The sequence below is a fragment of the Rhamphochromis longiceps genome, linkage group LG1 (genome assembly GCF_057381845.1).
Source record: "Rhamphochromis longiceps isolate RC_006_pf linkage group LG1, R_longiceps_female_GT1.1, whole genome shotgun sequence".
In the NCBI taxonomy this organism is placed as follows: domain Eukaryota; kingdom Metazoa; phylum Chordata; class Actinopteri; order Cichliformes; family Cichlidae; genus Rhamphochromis; species Rhamphochromis longiceps.
In genome coordinates this window covers 20431737-20457467 of record NC_140557.1, presented here as the reverse complement: position 1 = coordinate 20457467, position 25731 = coordinate 20431737, and the positions used below count along the sequence as shown (strand labels likewise).

Sequence of the window (25731 nt, the reverse complement as noted above, 5' to 3'; positions counted from 1 at the left end):
TTCTAGAACAACATGAAATGTGATGTGTCACAACTGACCTAAACACATAAGCATACTGCCTTGGACCACTGCAGATTTGACACAAACTACTGGGAACTATATGACAACATTTTCTCAAACAGAAATGAGCTGCACTGCCTTTCCTGACCTGGGTCTTTGCAGGGGTCTTGTCTGAGCTTCTGTGCAAACCTCAGTGGGTTGACAGTAGAATATGTTGTGCCACTGTGTGTTGCATCAATGGAGTACTCCCAATCAGGCCTCTTTGCTTTTGCTACTGTGCATGCACAGCTCTTTTCTATAGAAACGCTACTGTCTTCAACAGATCCATGAGTCTGCTCCCTCATTCCATCCACTGCACTCCTGCGGAGGAAGTGAGAGGACATAATGAGTATAGTGTGTCAGAGTGCATGTGTGTGAGTTAATTGCTCAATTCATTTGGAGGTAAGGTGCCCAGTTGGTACCTGCCTCACTGGTTAGGCTATTGCTCCTTGTGCTAACCCTCTCATCTAGAACTGTTACCTCCATTTGACTGCACTGCCCCTTAACAGGACCTCTGCCTGCAGCCGATCCCCTTTTCTCTTTAAGGTGCCTGAGCAAATGTAACCTCTTACAATTTTTGAGGATAGAAAGTAGTTCGATAAGAAGCTCTTCTTTTTTTGGCAAATGTCAGTCTACCTGCCAGACAGCTGTCTTTACCTGAATCTGGACACTTCCACTCAGGTGGCCCTGCGTTTGCACGATGCGTACTCCACTGCTGGATGCCTTGAGCACACCTCTGGGGGAGAGCCTGCGTACACACGCACGCACGCACGCACGCACGCACGCACGCACGCACGCGCACACGCACACGCACACGCACACGCACACACACACACACACAAACACAAGGAGCTGTCACTTTCCTGTCACATAACCATGGAAATGGCCTGAGGTGAAGTGAGGACAGGTGCCCTGAGCTTTACAAATTCTCTTGAAGGACAGAGCAGAGGAGCGCCTTCCTTCTTCCACCCCCAAGCTATCTCCACACCTGCTGAACTGCACTCACTCAGTTACCTGCCCCTAATTTGGTATTTCCACAAAGATGACATATGTATCAGGCAGAGCAGGAAATGTCCTGGGCAGGGAGAGAACAGCTTTCTGACAGGTGTCACCTCCAATCTGCACAGGCCTGCTTCTGATGTGTTAACTATTCAATTAACCATCACATCACACTGAGTGGGTGCCAGCACCTAATTACCTATGAGACCCTTGCCTGTGAATGGGCTGAAATACGTGTGTGCGTGTATGACAGGTCACATATCATGTTACTGTTAACCACCTCATGATTCACATAGAATATATGTAGATTTTTTTTTATGTGTGTGTGTGTGTGTGTGTGTGTGTGTGTGTGTGTGTGTGTGTGTGTGTGTGTGTGTGTGTGTATACTCCTTTCCATCCTTGGTTGCTTCCCAGCCTCATCATCGTTACACCTCTTAGCACCAACTAAATACTGCAAGAAAAGAGCCTTTTTGCTCAGAGTAAAATATGAGTGCAAACATTAAATGAAAATAAAAACAGTATCATTTAGCCCGTGTATTAAAATTACTCCTGTCGTGTGGCCCCTTCATCTCACACCATTAAAATAACGAGGTGTCACCGAGCTCTGCTTCCACAGCTCCGATGTTGACACCCATCAAGACAAATCTATATTTCATGGCCACTTACAGATGTATAAATAGCCAAATGAGGTGTGCTAACCATCTATAAAATGGCACTAAAAGGTTGCCAGAGGATGGCGAGTGTCATGAGGCAGTTGCGCTGGTAATCAATCTGAGGTGAGAGGAGAGGAAAGGGAAGAAGAGGAGAGGAATGGGCTGCACTGCATGGCTATGAGCAGAGGTGCAAGGCGGCGCAACAAGCAGGGCAGTAAATCACATCTGCACGGTACGCTCGCCCCACTGACACACAGCCACTTCAACTGACACGGGGCTTGCTCGACAGCCTGATGGATCACCACACTACACTCCATTAAAGGCAAACGGGCACGACGAGCACTGACACAACAAACAATTAGTCACTGCTGTGGGCATGGTCTTAAAATGCTGAGGGCCTTTCCCAGTGATGGGCACAAACCACCCTTATTTGGCATGGAAGAGCATTAAGTCCTTGTTATTGTAATACTAATAAAATAGAAGTGTTGGAATACGGTATAAAAATGATAATTGATAATTATACAGTCATTCAAATGCTTTACAGTAGAAACAAAGAACTGGACTGTTAAAAGGAACTCTGAATATATGGATACTACAAAAGGAAACCAGACACAATATAGATATTACATCTATGGTACAGAGGATATGTTAAAGGAGGTACAGTGACAATAACTGCAATAATACAAACTTTGTCAGATTGGTAAACACAGTCACTGGCCACTTCATTAGTTACACCTTGCTGGTAGCAGGCTGGACCCACTTTTGCTTTCAGATATGCCCTAATCCTCACGGCACAGATTCAACTAGGTACTGGAAACATTGCTCAGACTTTAGTGAATCCATGATGCAAATTTCCTATTGGACACCGAAGGTGGTATATTGCACTGAGATCTGATGACTATGAAGGGCAATGTAGCACAGTGAACGCATTGTTATATTTATGAAATCAGTTTGAGATGATTTGAGGTTTATGACATGGCACATTATCCTGCTGGAAGCAGCTATTAGAAGATGGATAGATGATAATAAAAGGACAGACACGGTGAGCAGCAATACTCAGATAGGCTGTGGGGTTTGAACTATACTCAGTTGGTACTTAAGGACTTCAAGTCTTGCCAAGCAAATATCTCCCACAACATTACATGACCACAAACAACTTGAACTGTTGATACAAGGCAGGATGGATCCATGCTGGTGTCTCACCCAGCACCTGAATCTCACAGCAGAGAATGAAACTTATCAACCCAATCTTCTATTGCCCAACTTTGGTTAGCCCATTCAAATTGTAGCCACACTTTGTTTGTAGTTAACAAGAGTGTCACCCAGTGTGGTCTTCCGCTGCTGTAGCCCATCTACAATATTTAAAGGTTTGACATTCATAGATGCTCTTCTGCATTCCTTAGTTGTGACAAGTGGTTATTTGAGTTACTACTACAGCAGCTCGAAGCAGCCTGGCCATTCTCCTCCTATCTCTGACATCAACAAGGCATTTTCCCCCAGAGAAGTGCTGCTCACTCGCTATTTTCTCTTTTCACACCATTAAACTCAAGAGATGGTCGTGTGGGAAAATCCCAGCAGATGAGTACTTTCTGTAATACCCAGACCGTCTGGCTTCAACAACCACACCAAATGTTTAAAATCACTTAAATCATCTTTCTTTCCCATTCTGATGCTCAGTGTTGACCATGTCTACATGCCTAAATGCACAGAGTTGCAGCCATATGAGTGTCTGTGTTAATAAGCAATTGAAACAGGTACATTAGGTATATCCAGCACTCCTTGTTAAAAATCTTCTTTTATATTTTGTTATCATCACAACTGTTTAACTGTGTTGGATTCATATGAAAACAAAGGAACAATGTTTCAGTATTCTTAATAAGGTCTTGCATTTGACGGAGATATCCGGATACTCTTCTTACAAGAAGAGTCTGTTTATTAGGCTTGTAGGTTAGAAGAAAATGACTGTGAATGTAAGTATGTGAGAAGCTGCAGTTCCACACTTCAATCACAGATGGAGGTGAGCTCCAGATTAGACCTATAGCCACCTCGACCTTCTCTCCTACTGGTCTCTACCATCATCTTTCTCCCTCAGCATGACGTTCCACTTTAGACCATCCATGCGCTGAGATGATGCCTCCTCGTTGTCTCGCTACAGGCTTGTGTATGTGCAGATACTCCTACAGTAGATAAAGCCAGTGATGCATACAAATGTATGCACAGAAAACCTGCAGTTCAGTCTCCATCTCTCATATATTTTCAGCGCATGCAGTTTAAGTTGTCACTTATAAAAACATTGTTTTAAACTTTTTGTAGCTCAAAGTCTTTCTGTAATACATCTCCATACATGCATCTCCCATACTCTGAAGATACCCTCTGTTACACGAAGATATGAAAGACCACAGAAGACAACTAAAGCGGCTGATCATAGAATTATTTCCATGGTTAAGAAAACGTCACAACACAACCAAGTCAAGAACACTAGCAGAGGTAGGCATCACATTGTCAAGGTCTACAGAGATACAATGAAAACATCGAAAAGAACCTGACTAATAGGGATGGAAGGCAGGAGGAAGAAAGAAAAGCTGATACAATGTAGTATCACAATCTTTTTGCATGGCAATATTATATCAATACAGGGACACTAATTATAAATAATTTCTTACATAAATTGCAAATTACATGTTTTAGTAGTATCCATCTATCCACTTATCCTTTTCAGGGTTGCAGGGGGTGCTGGAGCCTATCCCAGCTGTCATAGGGCGAGAGCCGGGGCACACCCTTGACAGGTCGCCAGTCTGTCGCAGGGCTAACACACAGAGACAGACAACCATTCACGCTCACATTCACTCACGCATTCACACCTATGGGCAATTTGGATTAATCAATTAACCTATCCCCACAAGCTGCATGTCTTTGGACTGTGGGAGGAAGCTGGAGTACCCGGAGGGAACCCACGCAAACATGGGGAGAACATGCAAATACCTGATGGCGGAATTGAACTCAGGACCTTCTTGCTGTGCGGCAACAGTGCTAACCACCGTGCCGCCCAATCTTTTAGTAGTAGAATAATAAAATTCATGCAAGACAGAGGCACTTGATAAAGAAATTTTGAAAAAAAAAAAAGCTGTCCATGTTTAAATCAAACATATGGACTTAGTTTGGAATTTTTAACCAAGAAAGGAACAACAGAGACAGATATGACACATGGGATTTACAATGAGTGTTGTACCAAAGTAAAACTAGGAATATTACGAAGATGAACACCCATCTCGTGCACCAATGTTAGACAGTAACATAAAGTTAAGCCAAGGAAGTAACACAAAGCATGGACATCACACTGTTTGGATTCATATGACTATAAACAGCTCATTATCTCAGAGGACTGGTGACTGCTGCCTGTTGCTGAAAATACCCATAACAGTGTTCCACATGTTTGTGTTAATTTAGGATGGACTCATTCGTAAAATAAACAGATCAGTCTGTCAAGCGCATAACAAACATACATGACAGCTTTTAATGACAGCTTTGTTCAGACTGACTGCTTAGCAACCTTTAGCAGCAATAAAAATGACTGAAGTGAGAGGAACTGACCGAGAACTTCATCCTTTCAGATAAAACAGACAGACAAAACTCACCTTTGGGGATATGCTTTGCAGCTGATGACATCAGAATATATCTCAATATGTTATTGCAATACTCAGCATATAACTAAATGCTTAAAATTACAATAACACTGTACTGTAAGTTAAATTTTGTGATGATATCATATCAATATGAAAAGAATGGATGAGGGGAAAAACTGCCCCTGATCCAAAGCTTACCACACCTGTCAAATCTGCTGGAGGTCATGTCATGGCCATTTATGATTGGGTCAATGGAGTTTATTGATGATGTATGTGCTGAAACAAGTAGCAAGTGAATTCTGAAGTCAGTATGCTACAGACCTGCAAAAATGAGAAGCAACTGAAGTTGGCTGCAACAAAGTTGGCTGCGTGGCAGGGGATTTTAAGGGACACTTGGTGATGTCCATGGCTTACAGACTTTGAGAAGTCACTGACTTCAAATGATTTGTATCCAAGAAAGAATCTTTTAATTAAACTGATATTCTTTTGTCCAATTACTTTTGCGCTCCTGAAAATGGATTAATACATTTACAAATGTCTGTAATTCCCAAAATGTTCATGCAATGCTTTTGTTGTATCCTTTGAAATAAAGCTGAAAGTCTGTACTTCAATCACATCTTGATTATTTGATTTAAAATCCACTGCAGAGGCAAAATTACAAATATTTTCTAATTGTCCAGGTGGTTACAGAACTAACTGCATCATCTCCAGAAAGGTGCCAAATGCCACCTCAAACATCTGCCTTTACACACAGCTTCTGTTCATTATACTGTTGCTTACAAACACACCGTTCCTTCCCTTCAGCCCAATTAATGAGCAGTAACCTTTTTATCAAAATTACAAGCATTCATGAAATGACCAGATCACGTCTAAACACTAATTTTTAAGACCTGGAATTCCACCTTTTGTTTTTAGACAGGAATTCAACTGGTAACTTACTGGGAATGGTAGTATTTTTAACTCCTTATTTTTATTGTTCAATGTGCCATTTATGAAAGCGGCAAGCTAATCTCATACCTGGAGGCACATTGCAGATGCACTCTGGGTATTATGGTGTATCACTGGGTCCTTGAGAACAAAAGGATACTTTCACACATGCAAGACTGGCACTTGTAGAGCTTTTGGAGCTCCGGGGAACTGTTTAGCATCCGTGTCTCATGTCTTTCTCTAGAGCCCGCATATGGCTTTTCTATCTGAGAGAGAGAGGGGCACAGAGGTCAACTTTAACTGGCTTACAGGCTGCTGAAAAAAGACAAGTCTATCCTTAGGTTTGTCAGGGCCACATATTACTCTGTGCCGAACAGAAACTTTAAGGCTTGCAGTCTGTTTATCTGCCTGTAACGGTCACCTAGCTATCGGTTAGTCTTTGCAGTCCCATTCAGAGAGATCGCTACTATAACGCACCCCACCATTAAGACGACTTTGCTTGTTCACATTGTCACTCCAGCGTGTGCTTTCAGGTGGCGCGCTGACATGCCAGAATCGAGACGTAACACAGCATCTATCTCTATGTTGGCTCTGCTTGCATCAAAGTGAAACAACATTTTTGCTCCATTCTAGCTCTTCACCTTTCACACAGACCAGCAGATGTAGGTGCAACTGCCCCACCTTGAACACACCATGGAAAAGGGCTTCTCTGTGCTTGCCACACATAAATAGAGCTGTGCTACCATGGGCTTCTTATTGCAGAAATGTGTCTAAGATGCTTGTAGCTCACTGTGTGTTTCTCCTTTCTGCCTCCTGCTGGTAGGATCATCACAGCTCCAACAGAAAAACCTATGGGACAGCATGTGTGAGTGTGTGCCGTACTCCTGTATGTGTGTGTTTTGCACTGGTGCAGCTGGTGGGATAGAATGCAAGCACCAGTGGGGTTTCAGAGAGAGACAGATGTGTACCTACCATCTTCCTACAGCTCCGTTGCCACTTTAATGACACCGGCTCTAGTGTACATTAGATTATTAGACTCCAGAGTACAATATCCCAGACTGGATAATATTGTTTTTCCTCTGGCTGATGATGCATTACAAAAATAAGGAATGGTGTAACAGATGTCTCTCGGGGTAAAAATAATAAATCACACAGACTTGTAACATGGTCGAGAAAAAATGCGCCCACAAACACACCCACATCCATGAAACACTTCAGTGATTCATTTACTCTCTTTATTCCAACTGAGCAGCAAGCCAGGAGAGAGGAAATGAGACAGAGAAATGGAGGGGAAAAAGCAATTAGTTTGCATTTAACTTGCAAACATCATTAAGGCGTTGGTACTAATTGTGTTGTTTTAAACAGGCGAAATTTCATAATGACTTCATTAGCAACTCACTCTAATGATGACTCCTAGGGTTTAGCGAGAAAGAGGAATAAATACAGGGAGGCAACGAGTGAAGATGTGTGTATGTTTGTTCATGAAAGTGCGACGAGACAGGGGAAAGAACAAACGGACTGAGGCTGAATCACCGTTTAGACACAAAGAAAATGATACATGCAAAAAAAAAAAAGTCACCACCGTGGGCTGAACAGGATAAACAGAATAATAAAAGCAGAACAGATGCGGCTAAAGAGGTGTGTGTATATGAAGGTGTTTCTAAAGCTGTGTGCGTGTCCTCTGTAATGCAGGACGCGACTGCTGGAAAAGGGAAGAGGTCTAATCCATAATAAGGTGGCTCGCTGCATGGCTGCATACATTACTGCAAACATTACTGCATCAATCAGTACTAAGCTGCAGTGTAATTTTCTGACTCCCTATTTCTCTCCCTACCTCATCACAAAGACAACACCCCATGGCTATTTCTGATGAGATTCAGAGGTGGAGAGAGGGAATGAGGGTGAGGAGGAGGGGGTGTTTATGTGGAGCAACCTCTTCTCCTCTCCTCTCCTCTCCTCTATCCAGCCCCCTGATTAATTTTCAACTAGATTGCTTGGCCGGCAGTATTATTAGCATAAAATTTCCATGGATTAAGCCCGGCTATGAAACCCTTTCATCAAGCTGCTTGTCTAACACAAAATTTCAAATCTCATTTTGTTTCTAATATCATTTTCATACTAGGGGTGTGATGAGTAGAGGGTCTAAAATGTGGATGGAGTAAGGCTGCTGACGAGGTAGTGAAGGGAAGGGGGGGGGGGGGGGGGGTTCAAAGATAAACAGAGTCATCAATCAAAATTAAAAAGAGCCCAGGGTTTGGAATGAGATCTCATACAAGCAGGCACACGTATGCACTCGTGTGTCTGCATGTGTGCAGGCCTGTATTTAACATGCAGCTGGCCTATCAGCCAAGGTGAGGGCCAGATGAATAGGTGAGGTGGTGAGTGTAGGTTTAATCTGAGCTCAGACAAAAGAAAACACGTGTCATGATCTTAATTCCTCATCCTCTGGCGGTTTATGTCACTGTTGTTTACTTCTGTGACCACGCACGGCACCGCCACACCTCTGCAAACTCTTAAAATGCCTGTCAGAGTGCTGGTGTTTGACAGCCACCACAATAAATAATTCTTGATTATAAAAATATGCAGCGCTGTCAAAGCCCCGCGTCGTACCATTAATTATGAAAAACAAGGAAGGAGAGCGGCAGGGGGTTATTTTAATAAGGATACTGAATCAATGCAATTTAATCAATCCGAGCTAATTAAAAAAAAAAAACTATATTGTGAAACAATCAAGGTGTATAAACATTATTAAAATAAATGAACTGTGCTAAAAGAAGCGTGCTCTAATTAAATGATACAAATTGTCATTCCATGGTTGTAGTTAGTTTGCTGACACCTTGGAGAAAAGACTGTGACACACCCGACCAGCCTCGTGCCGTCCACTCCTTCTGCATCCTTAACACTAATCATTACACTAAGGCCATATGGTAAATCTTGCCTTGGCTAGATGGCACATTTTCTCTACATTTGGTCATTTGAAAAGAAGTGGATCATATGTGTATGTGCACCCAAAGATGGTGAACTGTCCATACACACACACATAATTATTTAGACCAGCGGTCCCCAACCTTTTTTGCGCCACGGACCGGTTTGTGCCCGACAATATTTTCACGGACCGCAGATAAATACAACAAAATAAAACTAGTACCGGTACCGAAAAAAAAAAGATTTATTTACAACACACGTGAAAAGACCCAGGAAAACAGAGTTAATGAAAAAAACGATAACAAAATAACGCTAAAAACCGATAAAAACCCTGAAAACCATACATTTCACACCTGAGCCTCAACTCTCGCGGCCCGGTACCAAACAACTCCGGTCCGTGGCCCGGGGGTTGGGGACCCCTGATTTAGACAATTAAGATCATTTCACCTCATCTTTTAACTCAATGTATTTCTCTACAGGACAATTTTTTACTTTAAATTTTTTACAATCAGCATTTCTTTCAGATGGTTGAAGTGTAATAAAGAAAGTGTTATAAAAATGTGTATGAAACTATCAAAAACTGTGAGAATAAGTATGAAAAAGACAATGTAATCCCATAGTTTAATTATTCCACATATGTATGTGTTGTTGGAATAAAACTTTAAAAACAACAGTCTGTTTTTTTCACATTTTCACATACTTGTATTGACTTTCTTTGACCATAATAAAATGAAAACGGAAAAGTTGTACGCTGTTTTGCAGAGGACAATGTTCAGTTGTTATTTGAACATTGTAACGCTTAATGAACTGAAAATGCAATATTTTGTATTTCTAATTATGCTGCGTCACAACGAATGCTATGCTTCTGTGCCAAGCCGTAGAGTTTCCAATCAACCTATCAAGATGTGATTTAACACAAAAGTTTCAGTTTTAACAAAATATTGTGTTAACTGTTTGCAGCTGTTTTTAGACAGTCCTCCATTTTCAGAGGTTCAAAAATAATTAGACAAAGTAACGTCACCAAACTGTGCATTTCCTCTTTCGCTCTCCTAGGCCTTTACTGCAGCTGCCTTTAATTCGTGCTTGGTTTTGGGGTTTCTCTGCCCTACGCTTTATATTTAATAACAAAAAACACTCTATTGCTGAGAAATGCTTTTGTGTCATTATCCATTTGCACGCTAAAGCTCCGTATAGTCAGTTTTTTCGGGCCCTAGCTGAATCAGAGGAGACAGCATAGCCCTGTACCCTTCAGAATTCCTCACATCATCAATAAACACCAGTGATGTGCTTCAATAGGCAACCGTACATTCTAATATTGAGAGCTTGAAAAAAAGAAGGCAACTCGACTTCTTTAGGTTTGTGAAAATGTTTCACTTTCCATCAAACAACTGCATATGCAGTGAAGTGAAGTGAGGAGTGTTCAGATTTCTATATGGGAGAAACCAAACAGCCACTCCGCAAACACACGGCGCAACATAGAAGAGCTTTGAGATCCCTTCCCAGGTACTTCAGCTCCCGCTCACACCTTGCCTCAGGTGACTGAATAGGTCCCGTGCTAGGTTGAGGCGAGGTCTCAGTGGTTTCACCCTCAACCCCCGGTGATGGTAAAGCCCTACACCTTTTTTCACACCAGGGCTTATGTGATGACTCACTGATCAACAGTGAGGCAACAACCCTCAGGACCAACTCCAAATGGGACAACCTTCACTACAGGTGAAATACCTGGGACTCTCCAACATTTCTTTTAGAACTGAAGCTTGGATTAGAGGTGAAATGTTTTCACCAGCCTGAAGTAGTTGCCTTCTTTTTTTCCAAGCTTTCAAGAATATATGACAAACACAGACATGTTAATGTCATAACACTGCTTCAACCATTGTTAACCCATGATATGGTATCAGGTCAAGTCTGGAGGAGGTAGGTTTTATGAATGTAACAAGATATAAACCACCTGTTACACTAAAGACCAAGAAGGTCATATTAAGAAAGAGAACACAATACCTTTCCTGGTGGAGCTTCTCCAGTTTCTGTCCAGTTCCCATTTGCAGGATTAACATGTTCACTGAAAACTCCTACTACACTGTTTGCACTGCAATCCAAACACACAAACAAATGACTCAAGGCCACAGTGCTGCCAAAACAAACAAGTGATCAGTGAATATGATTATGGATGGGATTATGGATGGGATTATGGATGCACAGTGACACACCCATGCAGAACAGTTGCTCTTGTTATATTTAACGCTAATTGGAATTCTATGTCCATGAGCAGTTTGTGACATGGAGCTCAAGTCCGTGGTGCAGAGGCACAAACATGCGTGCCTGCTTGCCCGCACACAAGAACACACTTATTTAATGTTCAGTGATTCGTTATCACTTATCAGGAATAATTGCTGCATGTTTGTGCAACTGTGAAATTGAACAAAATCCCACTCCATATAATTAAAGAAAACACAGTGAGCACACAATAATACTGAGAGGCCAGGAGAGCGTGAAGGCACGAATACAACCAAAGGCAAACACGGCCTATTATGTTCTTTCTCTATCTGAACCTCAGACTCGGATCCAACCTGTGGAGTCTTGTCAGGGTGTTCGTGAAATGTGATTTCTTCACCTATCACTGTGTATGTTACATTACCTCAGCTGTCTGAACAAGCTCCGTTTGGAAAAAAAAAACGTTCTCCTTCTCTTGTGTTTCTGACGCTCTTTTCATCTTTTAGCTTCCACCTACTTGTCTCACTTCCTTTCTGTCTTTTTCTGTCTGCTTGCATGAAAATGACTTCCTCTGTTGAGTCCAAGGAAACACCACATAAAGCAATTACTAACAAGCCTGATGTGCAAGCCCCTCCTTTCCCTTTGTGTAGGGCAGGGATAGAGTGGGGCCAAGTGCCCTTCAGCAAAAATGAATTTTCCAATTTCAGTTAGTTCTTCCATGAATAAATAAACAAATGAATAATTGAAAGGAGCAACATAAATAAATAACATCACAAACATTTCACCAGTACTCATAAGTATTCCGGAGATAACTTGGGCTGCATGCTAATGATAAAAACAGTACATGTAGCAGGTTGAGATGCATTATTCACCGCTCTGCTTTAAGCAAAATTATATAAATAAAAATCTTTCATGGAACTCAAAACATCTTCTCAGCATTGAAGTGACAGGCCGGTCCCATTTATAACACACAAGGACACTGTGGAAAACAAATAACTGACCAATCAGCTGCAGGCTGGAATAAAGAAATAAATAAAAAAAACTGGCAGCTGTTGATAGGTTCTCCAAGATTCCAGAAAGCTGTCGAAAGAAATAAAAGAATTCTTCCAAGTACTAAGAAAGAGGGAAAAAATTCAAAGTATTCCAACATAAATGGTGACAAGGTGAATTCTAATCCTGAACAGTTATTGAAATATTTGGACATTAAAAAAAAAAAAAAAGCCATTTTCAGTTACTGACAGAGATCGTCTACACAGAATTGATTTATATGTGAATTCAATTCCGTGAGCAACATTGCATCAGAGGATCTGAACTGAAAGATGGTGATTTCTAGCGTAATGGTTCCATTCTTGGTTGGAAAAAGCCTCGTTTGTAAAGGCATTTCCGACCGAATCCAAGCAGCGCCACACACACTCACCAGAGAGCACAACAAATCTGTGCGTGCTATAAAAAGCCGATGTGAGATATGGAATGAGAACCCAATGCACAGATGCCATAAGCAGGTCTGGTAATAAGAACAGACTGAGGCAAGGGTTATAGAATGATAAATCATTCAAAACACAGAGTCGCAGCAGCGTGACACAGGTTGTAGCAAAGTCCTGGATTATGAATAAAAATATCTGGCTTAAAACCACCGTGTTGTTGTTGGCACAAAGGCGATTAATCACTTTTTTGAAAGAAAGTCAGATGGCGCAAAACTACTGTGAGATAATAAACACCAGTTTTGGTGGGTTTTTTGGAGACCCTGGAAATATCAGTCTGACAGAAATGTCTTACAGCAAGCTACACTTAACTGCTTTAGGAAGCCCATGGATGCAACTTGTGGCCTTCGAGCACAAGGAAAAAACAAGTCAGCTGACCTTGCGATTACCTTTTTTGCTATTTATTTCATATGGGTATGTCCAGAGTTTCCTAATAACTCTGTTAAGTTTGTCAAAGTTTCAAGCAGTTTCATGTGTACCGGTACATAAAAAAAATAAAAATAAATAAATAGCGAATAATGTCAGGATATAAACTAAGTGAATAGTTAGTGTCCAACTAATGCACTCAGTAAACTAAGTCCAGATCAATTCTGGCTCATTCTGCTAATGTCCTACTCAACAGAAAAAGTGGCAAAGGTGCGAATCACATGAAAGCGGTCTTGAATGAGGATTTAAACACAGATTACCAATCTTAATGCGTTAGAATAAAGAACAGCACATCAGCAAACACGGTGGGAGGATGGCCTTTGTCCTCTGTGTGACTCGTTTCTATAAAGCTCATTAAGGGATACTGTTAACATGCTTCCTAAGCACAAACTGTTAATTAAAAACACAGGGCTAATATGCATTTTAACACCACACTTTTGAATGCCACGGAGGGGGAAAAAAAAATCTAATTTTCTCCATGGTTCTGCTGATTGCAGGCTGAAGCGTTGCTGAAGTTAATTACAACCCTGTGATCTGATGTGATGAAGGGGTGACTGCACGGCACGCTGCCACAAGCTCTCCTCCCTCCACCCCACGACTGCAATCACCCTGAGTCTGCTCATCGTTATTGCATTACCACAATACCCATCTCATCCAGACTGAAGGTTCTGCCCTGTTGTTATCTCCTTTTTGTCTCTTTCTCTCACAGTCTTCATCTCTGTCACTAACATGTCCTACAGTCAGGGGTCACAAGGTTTAGGCTCTTGCAGACACAAGTCAATGCAAGAGATATTTTTTTAATCCTGCAGCTTCCTCCGTATTTAGTTCACAGTTATCTTTCACAATCTAGCAAGTTGGGCTAAAAAACCTGAAAACATGAAGGAGTTTACAATACAATACAATAACAATGCGGCTGTTAGGTGGTGTCTCGAGCCTAAATCTGTCTACAGACGTCCATAGTCTGTGAACTGTGCTGCCCTCACGTCACAGTGTGCTGCTGCGACATTAAAACAACACGTCTGTAACAGGTCTGATAAGTTTTCACTAAAAGACAGTCGGGGGGGGGGGGGGGGGGGGGGGAGGTTTATGAAGTGACAAACTCACACAGTGACAGGATCAGCCCATAAAAGTCCATGCGAATGAAATGAACGAGTGTTTGCTGGGTGTGAAAATATACTACGGCACACACCTCTGTAGACCCTTCTATTAATCAACCTGTCCACACTTTGTTTTGAGAGTAATCTCGTCCAACCACCAGAGAAGCACTCAGCAGTAAGTGGCGCTTGGCTGTGCTTTGAAGGCCGTGGTTTATTGCCATCCCAAAGCACGGCAAGACTGTGTTGTAAAAACACATCATCTCAGGGCTCAACACTTGCCTCCAGTTATGCACTTCACACGTGGTGATCTAGCGTGGGGCCTGAAGAACTCCTACACCATTCCTGCCCTTAGCGGTGCTATCACAGTTAGATATGTAATAAGCCTTCATTCGTTTCCAATATTCCAAAATTCAAAGCAAATAAAGTGCTAAAATATTTACAATGACACTGTGCTGTGTGGTGGGAGAGTACAGACAAGCTGGGTGTGGAGGATGGAGTGCTGAGATAAAGCTCAGCGCAAATATGTCCATCTCTGTAATACAGAGCAGCCAGGGGCTAATGAACATTAGCCACCAGTTCATTCCTGACATTAAAGAGCCTACTGTTTTAGGAAAATAAGGCTGGGCTGACCGCAGACACAGAGTTTTAACACAAGAGAATATATAATACTGACCTGACATTTCAAATCAAGTTAAATTTCATGCTGGAAGGAGTGAAGCACCCTGTCAGATGTTGTTGGCGAAACATAATGGAGGTCTGAAGAATAGTTTGCTGTTAAACTTCCTATCTTTCACATCCTTGACAGCGGAGATTATTTTGTACCAAAGTGCAGCAATGTACGTCTGAATGCAACATCCGACCTTCAAGAATGCAAAGCTTAAATGTTTCTGAATGTACCACTGATGAAAAGAGCCTCCGACCACTGGCTTATAGGTGACACAGCTGCAGTTCCTCTTAAAGCAGAAATACTATTATGTTCTCAAAAGGAGGAGGTCTTTGGGTTAAGGCTTGAAGGTCCATAGCACTCCTAGCCTTTTTCTAGATATCCTATTAAAGATCAACCAAAAGAAATGATTAACTGAGGGTAAAGGTACACATGAGCACTTGTACATAGTGGCAAAGCCTTTGCTCTCTACTGAGGAAAACAGTCACGCGAGTGTATGTGTATTCACATATGAGTGTGCTTTCGGTCAATAGGAGGGCCAGCGACCTTTCTTTGCACCACTTGCCTCTCATCCTCCAGCAGTATCTTTGGCCCGTCTAGCTCCACCTGTAGCTCAGAAATCTCGTCTTTGTTCTGCCTCTTTTGCCTCCTTCTGCACAACAACACAGACAGGAGAGAGGGAGCAGAGGTGAGGCGTGCGGGGAATTGAAGCTGTCTGTTTTTAAAGGTGTCAGCACACCTAACTTTTGCATAATACATATCACACCTCAGAGATGATCCATTAGCAGGTTACAGCAAAAGAGCCGAGCAATAAACTGATGAGATATGGCTCCAACAGACACACAAATACACACACACACACAATATCCTCCATTTTTAGAGCCAGATGAGAGGGTGGGATTGTCCCTGCGGTGTAGCCTCGTGTGTGGCTGCATTTAAAACCACTTTTACTTCTGGGCTCTGACCCTACACTGCCTCCAGAGAAAGTGCAAAAGACAAAGTGTGCGATAGAAGGAAAAAAGAGAGAAATAGAGCAAAAGATGAAGACAGAGAGAGAGCCAGACTGAAAAAGGGAAAAAGCAAGCCACCACACCCCTCTGTACTTCCAGACACTGATTTATAATTTTAATATCTCTAATTTCCACAGCAGTGCCCATTTTCCAAATGTCATTTTCCAATTTATGTCAAACCGTGTGACCATTTTTCTTAATACAGCTTATGACAAGCTCGGTGGCAAGGCGGATATGCAATTCAGATTGAGTGTTTTACAGGCACAGCAGTAGACACACTAGGGTGTTTGTGTGTTTATCTTTATCAGTGTCTGCTCAGTATTTTGAAGGGGAAGCACTGAGAGCGTTATACACTCGGGAAAAATTGGGTTTGCTACAAAATATGTGCCTTCGGGGAAGAAAACCATAATTCTGCCATAAATCTAATTATTACAGTTATCATAATAAGAATTATGATGGTGGCAATGATAATGTATTAAAATATGCATTAACGTTAAGAGCTTGAAATGGAATGTGGGCTGGCTTTATGGCCGTTACATGAATATTGATGTTAATTAAAACAGAACCTCTCTTTTTATGTAACACTCCATCTTGTTGTAATGGTAAGAGTTGTACATGGTGGCGAGTCGGATGGAGATGAAGTCATTACTGGCTGGTTTGCCCCACAGAGGCAGTCTGGAGCTCCTCTTTGATGTGCTAGGGTCTTTCCAGGCAACCTCTAATCTCTGTGTGTTAATCTGGATTTTCCCATCATACGTTGAAGACTGCAACTGAAAATTAACGGTTGGGGGAAAAAACCCTCAAAAGCAAAACTAACTTTTCTCGAGGTTGGTCACAAAAATTACTGCAAAATATTTAAGCAGCCACACGCATGATTTTCAATGTTTTGATATAACATTTAGCAGTTTTAATGATGGCTACGTCACTGATCTATGAGCCATTCAAGCATTTAACTGAAGAGATGAACCAGTGTTGTGTCTCCACACAAAACAACTCTACTGTTTTGTTGTAAGCAGTCTGTCAAAGAAAAAAAACAAAACACAAACTGGTTCATGTTTCTTTAACCGCCACAAATGAAAGAATATGAGGTATAAAAAAAGAACTCCCAAAGAACTATTACTTGAAAACTTGGCATGTCTTGGCTTTGAGTTCAGTCTGTTCTTAAAGAAACTGAGGGGACTGGACAAGTGTCAGGCTTAAATCAATCCATCTATAGCAGATTAACAGTATCTGAAAGTCATGTTGTTAAGAAAGAGGAAAAAATCCAAATGCAAAAAGACCTGATACAGGACCAGAGGGTTTATCTGACCCTTCAGATGATCCATTTACTCTTCACTGATGCCTCATCAGAAATGGTCTCAGTGGAAGGGTTGCTATTTCCATTCTTAAGGAAGGAAGCAAGTAAAGGCTCAGGCCAAATTACACAAGAAATGTAGGTCTCATGGATTGATAAATCCAGATATGAAGTTTTCAGTTTGTAATCTTTATTAATATATATACAGAGAGGAGGTTAGGAGATAAGTACAACAGTGAGTATCTACAGACATCTATAAAACACCGCTCTGTCTTGGTTTTCGGTGCATTTCAGTCAGTAGTTTTAGAGATCTTGCGACTGTCAGATTTGATTCACCATGTAGCACCATCTAAACACCATCTGATTTATAAAGGCTTCATTTGTAAGTATAACAATGATCCCAAACCTGGATAAAAAGTCATGGATTGGCCTCCCCACAGCCCAGACCTCAGTATTACTGAAGCAGTGTGGGATCATCTTCAAGGAGAACAGAACAAAAGGCAGACAACATCCAAAGAAGCGCTTTGAATGCCCTTCAAGAAGCCCAAATAATTATTTCTGACTACAAGAAAGCTTGGCTAAGAGAGGCTGTGCTCATCGTACCACACATTGACTTTCGGGCATTTTAAAATTGTATGTTTTAAGAAATTGAGCTATATATTTTCCTGGGTGGCTCAGGAAATATTCACAGGTGTGTAGGTCTAGAAAGTCAATCCCATTTAATAACTGTTTTATATGCATTTTATGTTTTAACAATAATTCTGGGTTTTTATGGTAATAGTTTTAGTTTTAGCAGTTTTAATACTTTCTGCTTTTTCTAGTTGTCTTACTTTCTTTAATTGCATGTACTTCTTTGACTTTATATAATTAAAGAAATTTCTTCTCTATTTTCTAGCCACCCTTAAACCCACTAAACTGTGAATTAAAACACAATTTCATGTTGGGGTGTATAGTGAATATTAATATACTGTATGCAAAATAAATGTGCTTACTGCCAGCTGCTTGTTGGTAAATTGACATGCGTGTGAAAAAAGGACATTTAGTGAGCAGAAATAAATAAAATTTCTTCATTACGTCTCATAATTCCTTCAAATGGTCTTGCAGTTTTGATACGTCATGTAATGATGTACTGGTACTTCCATTAAATGATAAAGGAGAAAGTAAATTGCTTTTATAATAAAACCAGCTTGGGGAATCTGTAACAACAGTGTAAAGAGGCCACAAGACAATTAAATGCTTATGAGAATTACCTCATTAAGGTTGACATTCTCCACATCCAAGACTACTTGTATATACATTCCTTGAAATGACACCTGACTCCAGGCTGGTGGCTCCTCAGTGTTGCTGGGTTAAAGACAAGCCCAAACAACAGTTCTTGATCAGTCTACAAAAGCCAAAGAACTGCTGTGGCTTCAAGCATGTTTAAAAGCATTAATAATAGGTGGGATCTAAGTAATAGAATAAGGACTTTCTATGGCATTGTGGTGTTACGATCTGCTTATGGTAATCTAAACAGTCTCACCTCTATCCCTCATCTCCCCTCTGAGCCAAACACTTATCGACGCTCTGAGTAGCGGCCCGCCAGCACATGTTCCCAACTATTGAAAAAAAAGGGTAAAAATAACAGGAACAAGTTGTCGGAAATGAAATTTCAATTCATCCAGTCCCTTTATACACTGGTGCGAGAGCCTGTCGTTGAGAGGGAGGGATCAATAGTGTTTAGACAGCGGGGCAGATTTTCTAAGCGCTGGATCAATAGGAAGGAGAGAGGAAAAAATACCCTGGCTTTTCTCTGGCTGTTGTAGTAAATACGAACAAATCAGTGGCCTTAGGCTAAACGGATTGACCAGCTGTTTCCGAGTTCTGTGTTGTAAATAAAGATCCATTCTGAGGTGCGTAACTGAGGCTCAAAGGCAAAAGTGTCACTATTCAGGTTGGGCCTGCACAGGTTGTGCTGGACCACACAAGTGTCCTGATCAGAAGGTGAGGAAGGCCAGGGAACAGAGGACAAGCCAGAGAGCAGAGGACAGCGAATCACAATAACTTATTAGGGTAGCTCAAACAACCTTTCATACGATTTAAACTTCAATAATTACATACACGGGGAGAACATAGTTACTTTCTTTCTTTATTTTATACATCTGGTTAAGTTTGAAATGTCCAACTTTTGCCACTTTTTATCTAGACCTTCACTGCATTACATAGCACTGAAGTGGGAGGCATTTTTCCACATGTGTTGCACATTTTATTGCCTTCTGAGAAGCATAGCAATACTCCGCTTCACTAATTTGAAATTCTATTGGTGCATTTACTCTTCCTTTCAATCACAAATAAATGTGGGAATGGCAATTTTATTTCTAAAGCACATTTTATTACAAACAAGCTCAGAAGACGTGAAATTTTTACCTCTACTTGCATGTGCCAGCGTCTCTCTCCCATCCGGTAATAAACATTGTACTGCTTCTGCAATGGAAATAGAACATATATTTATAACACAAGTACATAAATATAATCCAAACACCACACAAGTTTGTTGCACTCGTTGGTTTAGCTCTAGAGACAGTGCGGCCATTTTTTATTTATTCATTCATTTATTTAACTGTAGGATCAACAACTACTCGTCCTACATCATTTTACTTACATAATGAAATAAATAAATAACACAGTACTAGTTCTTAATATTATTTTGCAAACCAATAAGTTTAAGCAGGTGTACTGTTTCAAGCTGTATATTCACATTTCCTAGGACATTTACATTTCAGTTTCAATAAAAACGGGTGTTATGCAACTTTGTAACACTGATGATATAAAATGGAGACAGAAAGCAGCACTTCTACAAAAAAAAAAATCACTATTATGCTTTGCAAGTATATGACTAACAAAGAGTGACAGAAGAAAACATAAAAACACAATATTTCGACTGATTAAAATAAAAGCTACTACATGAGGAATGTACAGACTGGTTCATGACCTAGGCATCTATGGCAGGTTAAATATCTCCACCAATATACTGAGCTAATCAAGGGGGTGAGATCCTGACAGGATGACTGATGGCCCGATTGCTTTGCACCACCTCTGGACTTATTAAAGAAAAACACCACAGGCCATGCTTTCACAAAACTCATTGGTCAACCACAGTGGAGAAAGTGATGGGTGAAATTCATCACTAAAAACTATCGAGCCCAAACAAAACACACATTGGGGCACAGAACTACACAAGAACCTCTGGTCATCAGGGTACTGATTGCCTTCAGACTCGGGGAGAAGACACTTTAAAGGACATGAGTGTAGGGAAAAGGATGGCTGCCGAGTCTCGCCGCAGGGTTCACAAGGAAAAATAGAAGAAAGAATTCTTAGACTTTGCTCTGCAGCACTTGGAAACACCATTCGTTCCTCAGAAGAAATGTGGCTCAAATTCCCTTCCTCCAAACATTTTCTTATGCTCAGAAGAGTAACTGTTGAAACTTTATCAAACCGACGCCTGGAGAAAGGAAACCATATATAACCACATTCTCTTTCACTACACCAATCATATTGTTTACTAAGGTATCTTTTTACTGTAAGAAATGCACAAAGACATCACAGAAAACATGCTGTAGAACCGCTGGAACGTAACAGTCACACAATCTTCACGAGAATACATAAACAGAGCAGCTAGACATGTTGTACAACTCATTTGAGGGTAATTTCACAGTGTAATTGAGGCTTTGTGTGTATATGCGCCTGTTTGCAAGTGCTGCCTTTCACTGATTAAGGTGACCTTAGATTGTGCACTTACCGAATCTCGGGCTGAGCAGCAGAGGTTAGAGCACAACTCATTGGCTTCCTGAACACATTACCTTAATGATGCCATTCCTCACGCCTCCATTTCAACACATTTAGAGATGGAGCAGTTACATCGTCTATTAAGACATTCAAATGTCTCCCCTAGCTATTTACCCACTGCTCGAGCACAAAAGGGTAGCCCGAATTAACTGTGACAGCGCTGACTCGTTTCCCTTTCCAAACAGACAAAATACATAGAAAAAGTCATCATGCGGGAAAGGTCATTAAAAATTTAGATTACAGCTTCCTTGCTTTCCCGAAAACCCTTGTCTTTCTCTGCCTGTTAATGGGATTGTTTTAATATTAAAGTGTTCATTATGACAGATTGTGAGGCTGACTCTCAATGCTGCTTGTTTTCCTGTTCCTGGCATGTGATCAAACCTCATTTACCCGACTGGGGGATTGAATGAAATGTGCGATTATTAACCCTGTGTCTGCCTCTGGAGGACGGGGTGGATGTTTGCCTCCTACACATTTTATCTTTTGGTGCACCTGAGTTTAAGCTGTTGCCGTTTCCTCTGTTCTGTGAATATTTGTGAAAGATTTTTTTTTTTAAAATGCCTTTAAACACACAAAATGCATATAAAGTCTGCCAGAAATGTATTTTTCTTCTTCAGTTCTTGTGGAGGTTACTGTCCAATGAGCAGCACATCCCCAGTGAGTGGTCTTTAATGTGCTCATGCCCCAGCAGACTACCTGCTCCATATTCTGGCCCGAGTAAGCAGCTTCCCCCTCCTGTTTTGAGGTATTTGGGGGTATTTTTGGGAGGAGACAAGGGCTATTGAAAGTGTTTATGTTCCTGGCTTGTACAGAGGGGTCTAATGTGTAACACAGAGCACTTCAGTATTCAGACGCCTGGGGCTATTCTCTAAGTGGTCTTTACTTTGAAAACACAGGTGCCCTCCAGGGCTTGATGAGTGGTTGTTGTGTGCATGTGTGTCCATGTATGAGGAAGCAGTAAGCTGGGAGGGCAGATAAAGGGGCCGCACTGTTTTATCCATACATCATCACTCCATGTTATAATTTGATTCAGTATGGTGGTCTTGCAGAAAGCCCTATGCTATTATCTTTAATAATGCAAGAAGGGATTAGGTACTCACTCTCTTCTGATAAATACAGACAAATCAGTTAATTCCACTGACACTCCCCACCAACTGCCACAACGCAGGCACCAGTCCAACTCTCTGATTTGTTTTCTTTTGCTCTATAAAGCAGAATAGTTTAGTTTTTATGTCCTCCTCTAAACCAAAACCATACAGTGCACAAAAGATTTGTTATTGTTACAGAAAACTGTAACATAACTTAGATTTTGATATTTGAAAATCTAATGAGGTCTGGAGGGATCTCATAAATTAGAAAAATAAAGCTGCGCATGCTTCGCTGGTGCCGCTGCATAAAGAAACAGCAACATTTTTCATAAAATTAATAGGAGAGGTTTGACACGTCTCTCGCTATAATTACCAGTCAGGCAACCATGACCAAACAAGAAAATGCATTTTATGCCATACTGTAATATAAACATGCAGCTGTCGTGTAAATACAGCATGACTGCACACATATTCTGACAGTGCCCTAGCGGAAAAGTAGTTTAAATGAGGATAATGAAACAAAATATGAGTTGGCTATGCATTTCACAGAGTTTATGGTGTCAGTGGGTCCAATGCTGATGGAAAGGCCTCATGGCCATTTTAAAGGCAATAGACCACTTAGCAGATCTCAGCTGGTCCTGATGCCGGCAACCTTGATAATGAGGAGCAGCTGGAGCAACAGTCATTAGACCTAGCCATCTCCACCTTCAGGAACTATCTTTTATTTCCATAAAACCTTTTATCCATTTCTGTCGCTGCTGCTATACTGTCTAACACCGACCCAGGGCCATTAATGACTACAGCAGTATAGTAAATGTCATTACATAGCTTGTCTCATCAATACTTCTAAAAACAGAACATCAATGGCAAAAAGAGGCACAGCAGATATAATATGTTTCTGGTGGTGTCACAATCTTGTAGGTCTAATTAAGCTGGAGTTCAGCAGAAAGGCAGCATGAGAGGAGAAGAGGGAAGGAGAGGGTGACCCAATTAAAACCAAATCGAAACTCAGATTCACTCTTCAGTGTGGCTCACGCACAGACTGAGTGGGAATCTGTGAAAACAAGGAGAACAAGCTTTATTAGTCCCTAAAAAGCTCTGTTGCTACATTAATATTCCAGTCTAATGAAAGCTTAGTTTTCCCCATTTCCCTACACTTGCCTGTCAGTGTTCAGTTCATAAATATTTTCTTATTATGATCGTGACGGGTTTTTTTTCCCCAGATATGAAAAAAATAAATAAAATTCAGAGCCAATTATCAGAATGACAGGTGAAATGGGAGCGTGCTGAGAAGAAATGAAGGGTTGCCATGGTGATATAGCAAAGAATCATAGTGGATACTGTATGTGTGGTCACGTGACCGATGTCTGGCTGAACTGCAGCTACGCTCGGGCCCCTGCACACCAAAGGACACTTAACCTCAATCGCTGGTAGCAATCGCAGGCCGATCAAACTGAATTTATTGGCTATTTCTGTCTCCGGGTCAGACCGCCGTAGTGCCTGCAGACTCGACCGCATCCAAATTCAGAACGTTCTCAAACCTTTTGACTAATGACAGCTTTAGAGGGCTGGGTACAGAGCTAAGGCATGTTCATGTATGCATTTATAGAATCTACATGAGGAAAAAAAAAGTCATCTGAGTTTTTATATAAATCACAAAAACCTCTGCAGAGATGTAAACTATAAAATTATGGTTATGGTTTTGATGGAGTTACATTTAGGTAAAAAGAGAAAGGCTTTTGTCGGTGAATTTTGTAAAAATATCTGTATGTTCTGATTTAAGAGACTACAGTCCTGAGATAAAGTATTTGCTGTATTTCTGAGTTTGTCACACTTAAATGTTTCAGATGATCAGAAAATTCTGATATCAGACAAAGAAAACATGAGTAAATACAAAAGCTGGTTTATAAATGAAGATTTCATTTATTAAGGGGAAAAAGTTATCCAAACTTTCCTGGCCCTGTGTCAAAAAGTAACTGCCCCCTAAACCTAACAACTGGTTTTGCCACTCTTGGCAGCAAAAAGTGCAACAAAGAGTTTGGCAGCGCGTTATTCACATTGCTGTGGGGGAATTTTAGCCCACTCTTATTTGGAGACTTGCTTAAATTTGGCCACATTGGAGGGTTGTAAAGTATGAAGAGCCTGTTTAAGGTCACGCCTAATCATCTCAATCAGATTCAAATCTGAGCTAGACTACTCTAAAACCTTCTTTTTGTTTTTTTAGCCACCAGAGGTAGACCTGCTTCAGATCAGTGTCCAACTGGAGAACGCAAGTGAGTTTGAGCTTCAAGGCACAAACTGATAGCCAAATGTCTCCTTTAGGATTTCCTGATAGAGAGCAAAATTCATGGTTCCATCAATTACGGAAAGTCGTCTCCTTCTTGAAGCAGCAAAGCAGCTCCAGACCATCACACTTCCACCACCGTGTTTGACTACTGGTATGACGTTCTTTATATGAAAATAAATTAACTGTAATTAACCACATTTTTTTTGAAAGCTGAGTTCAATTCCACTAGCCAAATCTACACCTGCTTACTACCAGACCAGTTGAATTAACTAATCACTTAAACAGATCCTCTCAGACAAAAAGGAAGAAGGCTAAAAGATCTAAAAAAAAAAAACCCTAAAAAAAACCCCAACACATCATCCTATGATCTAAAGAAACTCCAGAAAACACGAGAAACAAAGTTACTGACATCTATCAATGTTGAAAGGGGTATAAAGCCATTTTCAGGGCTTTGTGACTCCAGCGAATCACAGTGAAAGCCTTTATCTACGAATGGAAAAAACTTGGAACAGGGGTAAATCTTCCCAGGAGTCGCTGGCCTACATTTATGCACAAATGACTCACCCAGGAGGTCACAAACAAAACCAGAACAACATTTAAAGAACAGCAGGCCTCACTGGTCTGAGTTAAGGTCGGTGTTCAACAATTAGAGAGAGATTGGGGCAGCAACGGCATCCATGGGAGAGCTCCAAGGTGAAACCCACTGCTGACCAAAAAGAAAACAAAGGCTCGTATCACATAAATAAAAACAATAAATTTAGGAAAATATTCTGTGGACTTACAAGACAAAGGTTAACCTTTTGTTGAAGGCTTGAGTCCTGTTACATCTGGCATAAAAATGACACAGCATTTCATAAAAAGAACATCATACCAACAGTCAACACGGTGGTGGTAGTGTGATGGTCTGGAGTTTCTTAAGACCAACACGGCTAACTGATGGAACCATAAATTTTGCTCTCTAACAGAAAGGTTTTGGAGTGGTGTATTCAAAGCCCAGAGTTAAATCATATTTACTCATATTTAATTGACCTTAAATAGGTCGTTCGTAGTTGAAAAACCTGAAATAAAACAATTCTGCAAAGAAAAGTGGGGTAAAATTCCTCCACAGTGATGTGAAATATTCATTGCGGTTCTTGCTGCCAAGGATCACACAACCAGTTATTAGGTTTAGGGGGCAATTAC

At 41.0% G+C, this 25731-nt stretch overlaps 1 long non-coding RNA gene across 1 annotated transcript in view; it reads right to left on the bottom strand.

Annotated features, from left to right (window-relative positions):
- The window catches only part of LOC146678643 (uncharacterized), a 60796-nt gene that overhangs the window by 15337 nt on the left and 19728 nt on the right, over positions 1-25731 (bottom strand). Inside the window, exons 5-7 of the long non-coding RNA XR_014912398.1 lie at positions 19756-19812; positions 697-787; positions 149-360 (exon numbers count right to left, since the gene is read on the bottom strand). This is a non-coding gene — a long non-coding RNA (uncharacterized LOC146678643). The remainder of the gene's footprint in view (positions 1-148; positions 361-696; positions 788-19755; positions 19813-25731) is intronic.